Source organism: Balaenoptera borealis (genome assembly GCF_965194805.1).
Source record: "Balaenoptera borealis genome assembly, chromosome: 13".
Classification (NCBI taxonomy): domain Eukaryota; kingdom Metazoa; phylum Chordata; class Mammalia; order Artiodactyla; family Balaenopteridae; genus Balaenoptera; species Balaenoptera borealis.
In genome coordinates this window covers 39,520,385-39,535,284 of record NC_138870.1, presented here as the reverse complement: position 1 = coordinate 39,535,284, position 14,900 = coordinate 39,520,385, and the positions used below count along the sequence as shown (strand labels likewise).

Sequence of the window (14,900 nt, the reverse complement as noted above, 5' to 3'; positions counted from 1 at the left end):
TTACATGCTACAATTTGAATGAACTTCAAAAACATTAAGTGAAAGAAGCCAGACACAAAGATCACGTATTGTGTGATTCCTTTTATATGAAATATCCAGAACAGGCAAATCCAAATAGACAGAAAGCAGGTTGGTAGTTGACAAGAGCTGGAAGGAGAGGGGAAAGGAAAGTGATTACTTTATGAGTATGAGGTGTTATTCTTGGGTGATGAAAAGGTTTTGAAACTAGAGAGAGGTATTTGTTGCACAATATTGTGAATATACTAATGGCACTTAATTGTACACTTTAAAATGGTTAATTGTGTATTATGTTAATTTCACCTCAATAAGAAAAAGTTCACTTGAATTCTAAAAATTAGAGCTTCACCATTATTTGAAAAACTTGAAAAGTTAATTTCCTTTGTCAGTGAAAGTTAAGAAAGAGCTGTTAAAGTCTTTAAATGTAATTTCAACTACTGTAAACTTCTCAGTTGTGTTAAAATTTGCTTTATATTTTGTATCATATATGTTTGAACAAGGTTTCTCACTGATGCTGGTTCTCAATAATCTTGAAGTGATTATCAGGAGAATGTCTTGGAGGAGCTTCAAGATGGCGGAAGAGTAACACGTGGAGATCACCTTCCTCCCCACAAATACATCAGAAATACATCTACATGTGGAACAACTCCTACAGAACACCTACTGAACGCTGGCAGAAGACCTCAAACCTCCCAAAAGACAAGAAACTCCCCACGTACCTGGGTAGGGCGAAATAAAAAAGAAAAAACAGACAAAAGAATATGGAGGGACTTGCACCTCTGGAAGGGAGCTGTGAAGGAGGAAAGGTTTCCACGTACTAGGAAGCCCCTTCGCGGGTGGAGACTGTGGGTGGCAGAGGGGGGAGCTTCGGAGCCACGGAGGAGAGCACAGCAACAGGGGTGCGGAGGGCAAAGGAGAGAGATTCCCGCACAGAGGAGTGGTGCCAACCAGCACTCACCAGCCAGAGAGGCTTGTCTGCTCACCCGCCACGGTGTGGGGGGGCTGGGAGCTGAGGCTCGGGCTTCGGAGGTCGGATCCCAGGGAGAGAACCAGGGTTGGTGGCGTGAACACAGCCTGAAGGGGGCTAGTGCGCCATGGCTAGCCGGAGGGAGTCCAGGAAAAGGTCTGGAGCTGCCGAAGAGACAAGAGGCTTTTTCTTGCCTCTTTGTTTCCTGGTGCGCGAGGAGAGGGGATTAAGAGCGCCACTTAAAGGAGCTCCAGAGACAGGCGCGAGCCGCGGCTATCAGCGCGGACCCCAGAGACGGGCATGAGACACTAAGGCCGCTGCTGCAGCCACCAAGAAGTCTGTGTGCAAGCACAGGTCACTATCCACACCGCCCCTCCCGGGAGCCTGTGCAGCCGCCACTGCCGGGGTCCCGTGATCCAGGGACAACTTCCCCAGGAGAACGCATGGCGCGCCTCAAGCTGGTGCAATGTCACGCCGGCCTCTGCTCGCCCCGCATTCTGTACCCCTCCCTCCCCCTGGCCTGAGTGAGCCAGAACCCCCGAATCAGCTGCTCCTTTAACCCCGTCCTGTCTGAGCGAAGAACAGACGCCCTCAGGTGACCTACACGCAGAGGCGGGGCCAAATCCAAAGCTGAACCCCGGGAGCTGTGTGAACAAAGAAGAGAAAGGGGAATTTCTCCCAGCAGCCTCAGGAGCAGCGGATTAAAGCTCCACAAACAACTTGTACCTACATCAGTGGAATACCTGAATAGACAACGAATCATCCCAAATTGAGGAGGTGGACTTTGGGAGGAACGATATATATTTTTTCCCCCTTTTTCTCTTTTTGTGAGTGTGTATGTGTATGCTTCTGTGTGTGATTTTGTCTGTATAGCTTTGCTTTTACCATTTGTCCTAGGGTTCTCTCTGTCCGTTTTTTGTTTGTTTGTTTTATTTCTTTTAGTATAGTTTTTAGCGCTTGTTATCATTGGTGGATTTGTTTTTTTGGTTTCGTTGCTCTCTTCTTTCTTTCTTTCTTTTTTAATTACTTTAAAAATATTTTTTATTTTTTATTTTAATAACTTTATTTTATTTTATTTTATCTTTTTCATTCATTCTTTCTTTTTTCCCCCCTTTTGTACTGAGCCGTATGGATGACAGGCTCTTGGTGCTCCACCCAGGTATCAGGGCTGTGCCTCTGTGGTGGGAGAGCCAAGTTCAGGACATTGGTCCACCAGAGACCTCACAGCTCCATGGAATATCAAAGGGCAAAAATCTCCCAGAGAGCTCCATCTCAACACCAAGACCCAGCTCCACTCAACGACCAGCAAGCTACAGTGCTGGACACCCTATGCCAAACAACTAGCAAGACAGGAACACAACCCCACCCATTAGCAGAGAGGCTGCCTAAAATCATAATAAGGTCACAGGCACCCCAAAACACACCACCAGATGTGGACCTGCCCACCAGAAAGACAAGGCCCAGCCTCATCCACCAGAACACAGGCACCAGTCCCCTCCACCAAGAAGCCAACACAACCCACTGAGCCAACCTTAGCCACTGGGGGCAGACACCAAAAACAATGGGAACAACGAACCTGCAGCCTGTGAAAAGGAGACCCTAAACATAGTAAGTTAAGCAAAATGAGAAGACAGAGAAAAACACAGCAGATGAAGGAGCAAGGTAAAAACTCACCAGACCTAACAAATGAAGAGGAAATAGGCAGTCTACCTGAAAAAGAATTCAAAATAATGATAATAAAGATGATCCAAAATCTTGGAAATAGAATGAAGAAAATACAAGAAACGTTTAACAAGGACGTAGAAGATATAAAGAGCAAACAAACAATGATGAACAACACAATAAATGAAATTAAAAATTCTCTAGAAGGGATCAATAGCAGAATAACTGAGGCAGAAGAACGGATAAGTGACCTGGAAGATAAAATAGTGGAAATAACTACTGCAGAGCAGAATAAACAAAAAAGAATGAAAAGAATTGAGGACAGCCTCAGAGACCTCTGGGACAACATTAAACGCACCAACATTTGAATTATAGGGGTCCCAGAAGAAGAAGAGAAAAAGAAAGGAACTGAGGAAATATTTGAAGAGATTAAAGTTGAAAACTTCCCTAATATGGGAAAGGAAATAGTTAATCAAGTCCAGGAAGCACAGAGAGTCCCATACAGGATAAATCCAAGGAGAAACACGCCAAGGCACATACTATTCAAACTATCAAAAATTAAATACAAGAAAAAATATTAAAAGCAGCAAGGGAAAAGCAGCAAATAACATACAAGGGAATCCCCATAAGGTTAACAGCTGATCTTTCAGCAGAAACTCTGCAAGCCAGAAGGAAGTGGCAGGACATATGTAAAGTGATGAAAGGGAAAAAGCTACAACCAAGATTACTCTAACCAGTAAGGATCTCATTCAGATTGATGGAGAAATTAAAAGCTTTACAGACAAGCAAAAGCTAAGAGAATTCAACACCACAAAACCAGCTTTACAACAAATGCTAAAGGAACTTCTCTAGGCAGGAAACACAAGAGAAAGAAAAGACCTACAATAACAAACCCAAAACAATTAAGAAAATGGTAAAAGGAGCAAACATATCGATAATTACCTTAAATGTCAATGGATTAAATGCCCCAACCAAAAGACATAGACTGGCTGAATGGATACAAAAACAAGACCTGTATATATGCTGTCTATGAGAGACCTGCTTCAGACCTAGGGACACATACAGACTGAAAGTGAGGGGATGGAAAAAAGATATTCCATGCAAATGGAAATCAAAAGAAACTGGAGTAGTAATTCTCATATCAGACAAAAAAGACTTTAAACAAAGACTATTACAAGAGATGAAGAAGGACACTATATAATGATCAAGGGATCAATCCGAGAAGAACATATAACAATTGTAAATATTTATGCACCCAACATAGGAGCACCTCAATACATAAGGCAAATACTAACAGCCATAAAATGGGAAATCGACAGTAACACAATCATAGTAGGGGACTTTAACACCCCACTTTCACCAATGGACAGATCTTCCAAAATGAAAATAAATAAGGAAACACAAGCTTTAAATGATACATTAAATAAGATGGACCTAATATAGGACATTCCATCCAAAAACAACAGAATACACTTTCTTCTCAAGTGCTCAAGGAACATTCTCCAGGATAGATCATATCTTGGGTCACAAAACAAGCCTTGGTAAATTTAAGAAAATTGAAATTGTATCAAGTATCTTTTCTGACCACAACGCTATGAGACTAGATATCAATTACAGGAAAATATCTGTAAAAAATACAAACACATGGAGGCTAAACTATACACTACTTAATAACCAAGAGATCACTGAAGAAATCAAAGAGGAAATCAAAAAATACCTAGAGACAAATGACAACGAAAACACAACGACCCTAAACCTATGGGAATTCAGCAAAAGCAGTTATAAAACGAAAGTTTATAGCAATACAATTCTACCTTAAGAAACAAGAAACATCTCAAATAAACAACCTAACCTTACACCTAAAGCAATTAGAGAAAGAAGAACAAAACCCCAAAAGTTAGCAGAAGGAAGGAAATCATAAAGATCAGATCAGAAATAAATGAAAAAGAAATTAAGGAAACGATAGCAAAGATCAATAAAACTAAAAGCTGCTTCTTTGAGAAGATAAACAAAATTGATAAACCATTAGCCAGACTCATCAAGAAAAAAAGGGAGAAGACTCAAATCAATAGAATTAGAAATGATAAAGGAGAAGTAACAACTGACACTGCAGAAATACAAAGGATCATGAGCGATTACTATAAGCAACTATATGCCAATAAAATGGACAACCTGGAAGAAATGGAAACATTCTTAGAAATGCACAACCTTCTGAGACTCAATCAGGAAGAAATAGAAAATATGAACAGACCAATCACAAGCACTGAAATTGAAACTGTGATTAAAAATCTTCCAACAAACAAAAGCCCAGGACCAGATGGCTTCACAGGCGAATTCTATCAAACATTTAGAGAAGAGCTAACACCTATCCTTCTGAAACTCTTCCAAAATATTGCAGAGAAAGGAACACTCCCAAACTCATTCTACGAGGCCACCATCACCCTGATACCAAAACCAGACAAAGATGTCACAAAGAAAGAAAACTACAGGCCAATATCACTGATGAACATAGATTCAAAAATCCTCAACAAAATACTAGCAAACAGAATCCAACAGCACATTAAAAGGATCATACACCATGATCAAGTGAGGTTTATCCCAGGAATGCAAGGATTCTTCAAAATACGCAAATCAATCAATGTGATACACCATATTAACAAAGTGGAGAAAAACCATATGGTCATCTCAATAGATGCAGAGAAAGCTTTTGAAAAAATTCAACATCCATTTATATAAAAAACCCTCCAGAAAGTAGGCATAGAGGGAATTTACCTCAACATAATAAAGGCCATATATGACAGACCCACAGCCAACATCATCCTCAATGGTGAAAAACGGAAACCATTTCCATTAAGATCAGGAACAAGACAAGGTTGCCCACTCTCACCACTATTATTCAACATAATTTTGGAAGTGTTAGCCACAGCAATCAGAGAAGAAAAAGAAATAAAAGGAATCCAAATCGGAAAAGAAGAAGTAAACCTGTCACTGTTTGCAGATGACATGATACTAGGCATAGAGAATCCTAAAGATGCTACCAGAAAACTACTAGAGCTAATCAATGAACTTGGAAAAGTAGCAGGATACAACATTAATGCACAGAAATCTCTTGCATTCCTATACACTAATGATGAAAAATCTGAAAGAGAAATCACAGAAACACTCCCATTGACCATTGCAAAATAAAGGAATAAAATACCTAGGAATAAACCTACCTAAGGAGACAAAAGAACTGTATGAAGAAAACTATAAGACACTGATGAAAGAAATTAAAGAAGATACAAACAGATGGACAGATATACCCATGTTCTTGGATTGGAAGAATCAACATTGTGAAAATGACTATACTACCCAAAGCAATCTACAGATTCAATGCAATCCCTATCAAACTACCAATAGCATTTTTCACAGAACTAGAAGAAAAAATTTCACAATTTGTATGGAAACACAAAAGACCCCGAATAGCCAAAGCAATCTTGAGAAAGAAAAATGGAGCTGGAGGAACCAGGCTCCCTGACTTCAGACTATACTTCAAAGCTACAGTAATCAAGACAGTATGGTACTGGCACAAAAACAGAAATATAGATCAATGGACCAGGATAGAAAGCCCAGAGATAACTCCACACACATATGGTCACCTTATCTTTGATAAAGGAGGCAAGAATATACAATGGAGAAAAGACAGCCTCTTCAATAAGTGGTGCTGGGAAAACTGGACAGGTACATGTAAAAGAATGAAATTAGAACACTCCCTACCACCATACACAAAAATAAACTCAAAATGGATTAAAGACCTAAATGTAAGGCCAGACACTATCAAACTCTTAGAGGAAAACATAGGCAGAACACTCTATGACATAAATCACAGCAAGATCCTTTTTGACCACCTCCTAGAGAAATGGAAATAAAAACAAAAATGAACAAATGGGACCTAATGAAACTTACAAGCTTTTGCACAGCAAAGGAAACCATAAACAAGATGAAAAGACAACTCTCAGAATAGGAGAAAATATTTGCAAATGAAGCAACTGACAAAGCAACTGACAAAAAATTCTCCAAAATATACAAAGCAGCTCATGCAGCTCAATATCAAAAAAACAAACAACCCTATCCAAAAATGGGCAGAAGACCTAAACATACATTTCTCCAAAGAAGATATACAGGTTGCCAACAAACACATGAAAGAATGCTCAACATCATTAATCACTAGAGAAATGCAAATCAAAACTACAAGGAGATATCATCTCACACCAGCCAGAATGGCCATCATCAAAAAATCTACAAACAATAAATGCTGGAGAGGCTGTGGAGAAAAGGGAACCCTCTTGCACTGTTGGTGGGAATGTAAATTGATACAGCCACTATGGAGAACAGTATGGAGGTTCCTTAAAAAACTAAAAATAGAACTACCATACGACCCAGCAATCCCACCACTGGGCATATACTCTGAGGAAACCATAATTCGAAAAGAGTCATGTACCAAAATGTTCATTGCAGCTCTATTTATAATAGCCAGGACATGGAAGCAACCTAAGTGTCCATCGACAGATGAATGCATAAAGAAGATGTGGCACCTATATACAATGGAATATTACTCAGCCATTAAAAGAAACAAAATTGAGTTACTTGTAGTGAGGTGGTTGGACCTAGAGTCTGTCATACAGAGTGAAGTAAGTCAGAAAGGGAAAAACAAATACTGTATGCTAACACATATATATGGAATCTAAAAAAAAGAAAAAAGAAAAAAAGTGGTCATGAAGAACCTAGGGGCAAGACGGGAATAAAGACACAGACCTACTAGAGAATGGACTTGAGGACACGGGGAGGGGGAAGGGTAAGCTGGGACAAAGTGAGAGAGTGGCATGGACATATATACACTACCAAATGTAAAATAGATAGTTAGTGGGAAGCAGCCGCAGAGGACAGGGAGATCAGCTCGGTGCTTTGTGACCACCTAGAAGGGTGGGATAGGGAGGGTGGGAGGGAGGGAGACGCAAGAGGGAAGAGATATGGGGATATATGTATATGTATAACTGATTCACTTTGTTATGAAGCAGAAACTAACACACCATTGTAAAGCAATTATACTGCAATAGAGATGTTAAAAAAAAAAAAGATAGAATGTCTTGATCAGGAATTGCATGTAGTCAGTTCAAACTTACTTGTAAAGAAAAAAAAACATTATGTTTATGAAAGCAATTTCAAGTTTCTCTTTAAAATATTTGAAAATATTTCTTGGAAGTTTTTCATAAATTCAATACTTAATATATCCTCTAATGCTTCACATTACATTTTTCTTATCACAATTGTACATTATAAAAGTGTTTAAGCTTTTTTTTTTTACCAAATCCCATATATGTAACCCTCAGTTACTTCCAAATCTATTCATATACTATTTAAATATTTTTTCTATGTGTATCATGATGTGAAAAATGTTAAGAAGTTGGAAGGTATCTGGCCTTCAAAGTTAATTAAATATTGTGTTGCTCTTTTCATTGTTAAGTTTTGTCTTCCCAAGCAGATCAAAATTTGCTTAAGGGCTGCAATCATGCCCTCAATTGCTGGACTTCTTTTGTATTTTCCATAGTAAACAGTGTTCTGAAGCTCAATAAATCCTTGTTGAACTGAACTGAATCACCAGGAAAATGTTCCACTCGTTCAGGTTGGTGCAAGCCTGGCCTTGAGGTATTTACTTTGCAACAAGCTTGACACCATATCCAGAAAGGCACATTATAAATATTTAGCTGTCTAGAGACTCTCCAGGGCTTTCTCACTGTTATGTGCTTTCAACTGTGGTTTTGCTGCTCCCGCAAACCTCCAAAAGACTTGTGTGCCTAAGTCTAGAGCCGGATGAGCTTGTGACTGTCCACTGAAGTTGTGTCACAAAATGGAACATGATCCTTGGAGTCGTCACATGACCACATGACCAACAACTGGAAAACATGATTGATTCCTCCACAGAATTTAAAATCTCATGGAGTTGGAACACTCTATTCTGTAGGGATCTGGGAAAAGAAAAAATAATCCTCTCATTTCAACACCCTCTCCTCATAAAAAAAAAGAAATCTGTGTGTTTTGATTTGTTAGCTTGTTTCTAAGTAAGAAATAAATCAGAAGATCCAACTTTACCAAAACTGAAGATGTTAAGTGTACTTGCGTGCTATGCTGCCAGAAAACAAGCCAGGAGTTTTCTTCTCATACTAACATAACAGAAGATGGATGGGGTCATCTCTGCTGAACTGGGAGAGGGGGGGGATGTGCTGGGCCAGATATAAATGTAGACAAATTCCTGTAAAGTTTGTCTGTGTGGTAGTTCTAAAATAAAATGTCATTAGGTACCCTGTTTACAAGAGCCTTTTTAAAAATCCTACAGAATAAACAATAGCTCATAGAAGGAGAGAAAGGACAAGCAAGGACTGGCTAAGATCACTGTCAGGTCTCAAGGCTATTTTTACTCACAGAATGAGAGAGGAAAGAGTCAAGATATAGGGACTCAGGCTCTTAAAGTGTCCAGCATTTCCACCTAGGTGCTCCCAAAACCTCAGAAGCACACACCTAGTTAAAGCCAGCCACATGTACTTATTTCTGGAGAGACTTCTATGCCTCAAATCGAACATACACTTAACATTTTTCTGTCCGTGTTGTATTGAGCCTCATTCCAGGAATGCATTCTCTCCATCATGACTCCTGGGCCCTGGGAACAAGCCCTTGGACCTATCATTGTCACCCATGCAGGGTGTTACATCTAACATTTCTGAGATTTTTTTACATATTAAAAGATAACTAGCTTATCACTGAGACCTTAATACAGGGAGAGGCTAAGGAATGGAAGGGGGCAGTGGGATAAACAAGCTAATAGCCCTGACTTTCAGCTGACCAGGGGAAGAAAAAGAGAAAAGATTTCCACGAAGCTAAGGACATTCATTTCTTAAATGACAGTTTCCTTACTATGCGTGCATCCAAGTTTCACCAAGAGGGAGGAAGAAGGAGGGATGAAGGAACGTCACGAGCAATAAAATAGTTTTCCATTTCTGAAATCCAGTCTTTTGCCCAGCAAGTATATTTCAGTCTAAGACATGCTCCCCTTCAAACAGGGGCAGTTCGGGCATAGAGTACTTGAAGGGGAAAGCAATACAGAAACCAAAGCCAATTTCTCCACCCTGCATATGGGGACCCTGAAGCCCCCAAATGTTGTCCCTTGTTCCAATTCACAAGATGAGTTGCTGAGAGAAACCCAGGTTTCTTGGCTCTCAAACCTGTTCTCTTTTCACCTCACCACATTCTGTAATCCATGCAGAATTCCAATCTAAAATGCATCTTATACTGGGAAACTTTCTACCTATTTCCCTTAACCAGACCTTCAGGAATGGAGGGAAAATGCCCTTGGTCTATACAACAAATGAATTCTGTTTCTATAAACCCATCCACCAAAAACCTAATTATTTATAATCTGTACTTGCCAAACTACCATCGTGTGATTACATAACTCCCACCATTGCTTACCAACATGTGTTAAGATAGAAATTATCTGTATTTTATTGACCCTGAAATGTCCAGGATAATGTTATAAACTTTGACAATATTGGTAGAGGTTAGATAGGATTTAAGCATTTTAGATAGCATGATAACCAGGAATCCAAAAACGCCATATCCTGTTCTACCAAACATCCCTCTTCCTTGCACGCTCCTGAGAAAGCATATACTGCGTGAACCCCATGCTACTAAAAGCTGATCAAGGGCTTTCAATGCCAAGAAATAGCTTTCAGTCATAGATTTGGGGGGATCTAACTTAGCAGGCCAAAATAGAGTACCCTATTTCCCATTATAAATGAAAATCTGTAAACCAGCATGTTCAGAAAGAGGATGAAAGAGAGTGAATCTTTACAGAAGACTTGTCTTCACTTACTAACCCAGAGATATAAGAGCAGAGGCAGAATAGGAGAGCGTGCTTGAATATGCAGTGCCTTTTACTGCAGTGGTCCTACCAGCGAACATGGCTTAGTCAATGTTTTGAACTCTAAGCAATCACTTTAGTGGCTTCTTCTTATCACCTTGTGCAGGTGCTGCTACTGATTCTGTGTTAGAACCATATTAATGTTGACTAGGGTACATGATATGGGAAATCTGAAATCAATATAAGAACTTAAAACTGCCTCAGGACCTCACTGGCAGAGGCCCAGATTGGAGAAGGCCACTGAGCACAAACCTTCTTGGCCAGTTCCTACCTACCTAATCTGATTCCAGTGTGAAGGAGAAAATGTTCCCAAGCCCAGTTCATCCAAAGTTTTTTTTGTTTTTTGTTTTTTTAATTTTATTTATTTATTTTATTTATGGCTGTGTTGGGTCTTCGTTTCTGTGCGAGGGCTTTCTCCAGCTGTGGCAAGCGGGGGTCACTCTTCATCGCGGTGCGCGGGCCTCTCACTATCGCGGCCTCTCTCGTTGCGGAGCACAGGCTCCAGACGCGCAGGCTCAGTAATTGTGGCTCACGGGCCCAGTTGCTCCGCGGCATGTGGGATCTTCCCAGACCAGGGCTCGAACCCGTGTCCCCTGCATTGGCAGGCAGATTCTCAACCACTGCGCCACCAGGGAAGCCCCATCCAAAGTTTTTATAGGATATTTTCACCACCCTTGGAACAACAGCCACAATATACTTTCCCTGTGAAGACCCCCAAGTCAAAGCTTATCTTTCAGGAGAACATGAAATTCTCCAAGTCAAAAGCAAACAAATCCCACATTATTTTCTAAATGTTCCTGGAAAACCACTACTCACAAGTGGGTTTCGCAGTGCATGCTATGAAGAAAAGACCAAAAGCAAGTGGGAAATTGATTAAGATGATAGATTAAGACTGAATCACTGAATTTTTGAGCATGCTGGTTCTTTTCTTCTTTTTATTTTTGTTTTTTTAATTAAAAAATTAAAAGTATATGCATAAATGCTCTAAACCAGTGAGATTCAGAGTGACAAGGTCATTTGTTAACTGCACGTAGGTTTCCAAATTTCAAGTATAACAGCATTGTCTTCCATCTGATACATTTACTGGGTATCACTATGTTCAAGGTGCTGATCTGTGAAAGGTATTGTGAGGAATATAAAGATGGACAAGACCCAGTCGTGCCCTCAAGACTCTCACAATCAAGTAAGAGAAACACAAACAACAATAGAAGCACTGTTAAGGCATTTTATCCTAGCATTAAAAGTTCACACAGTGTCATACCTCCCAGCTTTAAATCCCACTTTGGTCATGTATTGGTCTCTGGACCTTGGGGCAAATATATTGACTGCTCAGAGCCTCAGTTTCCTCACCTGTGAAATAGAGGTGATTAAAAAGTAGTACCTACTTCATGAATTGTTTGAAGAGTTAAAGAGATATTTTTCCAGGTAGGTCAAAATGGTAGAAAGAATTCAATAAATTTAGCTATGATTATATGAGTGGCATGAACAAAGTTGTATACATACCAGGTGTGTATAAAGAGCAATCATTGCAACCAATGAACCAGTTCAATCTTTGGCCCTTTTTTGATAAAAAGATGAGACAGGTAGGTAGGTAGATAGATAGATAATTGATAGATAAGAAAGAAAATATCTAAACCAGCTTTCTTTCACCCACTAGAGCTTAGGGAGGGAATTATCTCTCATTCTCACATCAAGAAAAATGGGATTCCTTTTATTTAGAGCTGGTGCCTGTCTTCCTTTCTGGTGCCTCTCCTGACTGAGTGCTCATTGTCTGACTGCCTCTGGTGGTGGGATGTTTCCTTTTTTTTCTTTGACTGCAAAGCTCTTTGGAGTGAGGATTCTAAGGCCAGGTCCAGCCTAATGCAAAAATAAACATGGGGTTTCTCGAGTAATTTACATAGTATTGATCTAAAAAGCCTACTAAATCAGTGTGATAAAAAGAAGTGAATAATGCTCAAAAATCCAATAATACTTGCCAATAGTGCCAGAATGAACTATTCTCTGCATTTTAAAGAAAGGTTTAACTAGTATAAATTACCACTGTGGGTTAATTCATTTACACATTCAAAAAAAATATTTGCTGAGCACTTATAATATGTCAGGTACTGTTATAAGCATCAAAGATATAACAGGGAACAAATCCAATGAAAATCCCTGTCTTTATGAAATTAACATTGGCAATTCAAGATCATTGGGCCTGTTATGGGCTTAGAATGATCTTTTCAGTGCCATAGGGAATACAAACTATATAAAAGTTACTGGGCATTGATCTTCTGGTGTATTATAATCTTGGTTAGCCATGGAGGTGGAATGAAAATAAAACTTACACCTATGAAGTGGCTCATTGCAGTATAAAGCAAAACAATACAAAACAGAGTTTAAGGCAAAGCAAGAGGCTGTGGCTCAGTCAATCAGAGTTGAAAAAACCTGGATGCACTTTGCACTCAGTAGGCACATTTGATAAATAAATCTCTCTTTGAGCAAGCAAAGTTTTTATAAACAATTTTGTGGAATTTGAGGACTGAGAAAAATGATAGAATCAAAATAGAGTGGTCAAAATAAGGCCGTTATTTCTATTACTGTTTATCTTATTTGCTTGCTCAAAAAAGGATACTCTATGATTTACCAAAATTTAGAGTAAAATAGTACTTTGTGGCCCCTGAAATTTGGTGTAACCCTATTATTTAAATTGATATTGGCAGTTACAGATTAATATCGGCCAAAACATTCAAATTACACAAAATTGTATTCTATGTAGCCAAGTATAAGTGACTTCCAAATGCAAGTGGATTTATGTCCAAGTTTAGACCATAGCCAATTTGTAGAATGCCTGACACTAAACTTGATTAAATTTCCCAGTCTCACTGTTTTCCAGTGATGATTTCTAAACTACTTTATTCAAGTAGCTCAGAGAGCAATGATGACCGTTGTTTCTTGGGGAGAGGACAGGGTATGAGTGGGTTGTTGTTGTTTTAGGTATTTTTCTTTTCTTTCTTTCTTTTGGGGGGGAGGGGCTAAAGTCAGAACTTCATTTCTAAGATTTACTTTTAAAAAAAGACACAAACTCAGGAGGTAAATTCAAGTACCCTAATTAGACTTGAGGCAAGTGGGTAGGGCTTGCTATTTTGCTTTCTATTTTTGTTAACAGTCAGGTATGAGTGATGGTAATATGGTTTATTATCAACAAGTCTAGGAAGTAGAATATTTTGAATCCATGATGTATCTAGTTTCTCTCCCTTTCCAATACCATGAAAAACTTATTGCCTTCTGATACATCAAAATATTTACTTGAAACATTTTTGAGCATGCTCTATTCTTTGAAGACATGATCCCTTCGCTTACTGCACTCATACTATTGGCGAAATAGGTACGCTAATAATTTAAGATCATAACTGAAAGAACAACTTTTAGGTGTGACCTGATTTGGAACTCTCCAATTTCTAGGTTCTAAATCAAAAAGATTGTATTCTGAGTAGAATTTCTCCTAAACAATTTTCTCTACATGGTAACAAAGTAGGGGGTTGTTGACAGGGGTCAACAATTAAATGGCCATACTTAAAGCCCTGGTAGTGAATATTGGCCTAACAAATCCAGATTTCAAATTAACAAAATGGAAACTAGCATACATTTTAGAAGAAATATCTAGTAAGCCAAGCAATGCTCCCCTTTCAGAGAGTAGAAAATTCTTTTTTATTAAAATATGAGCTAAATCTAACTGAGTTCAACTACAGTTACCCACAGACTTGATGATGATAAACAAATAGTCAGTGACCACAGTCCCCATTCAGAGTGGTTTCTCAGCATATATGGAGTTGAGCCAGAATGTGAGATAGAAATTGACCCACTGTCCAATATGAGACAGAACTGCTAGGGCCCCTGCAAATAGTGAGATCTACAAAGTTTGTGGCAGTGGATGGAGGGGCTTTCTTAAGTTACAACTGTATCACAGCCATGGTTTCAAAAGAAATGCCACCACTATAACTATATAAATTGTTACCAAGTTACTCAAATGCTTGAAATTCGAGGCATGAAGGAAAGGGTCGGAGATATAGCTATGGGGCCAACAAGTCTTGCTGCAGCCCTAAGTAGATTTTTATACATGAGGGGCCAGTGATGTTGAATGTTCTCCAGAAAAGCAATCTCCCTTCCTTCAGTTTAGGAAAATTCTCTCATAAATGACGCATTTTTCTCTGAGAACCAACTCCTGGTCAGCTTTTAGAATCCCATCCCTATCTTTATAAACCAGTTTTAAATAGTTAGTCATTATACATAAAACATATTCACTGACAGCCTAGTAAT

General features: G+C 39.1%; 1 protein-coding gene across 1 annotated transcript in view; it reads left to right on the top strand.

Moving 5' to 3' along the window:
• The first annotated feature begins 4,107 nt into the window (after positions 1 to 4,107).
• The window catches only part of LOC309608861 (uncharacterized protein), a 42,512-nt gene continuing 31,719 nt past the window's right edge, over positions 4,108 to 14,900 (top strand). The window contains exon 1 of the mRNA XM_082349507.1: positions 4,108 to 14,900. This exon is cut by the window's right edge and continues 31,719 nt beyond it. The gene's annotated coding sequence lies outside the window, so the exon portion shown is untranslated.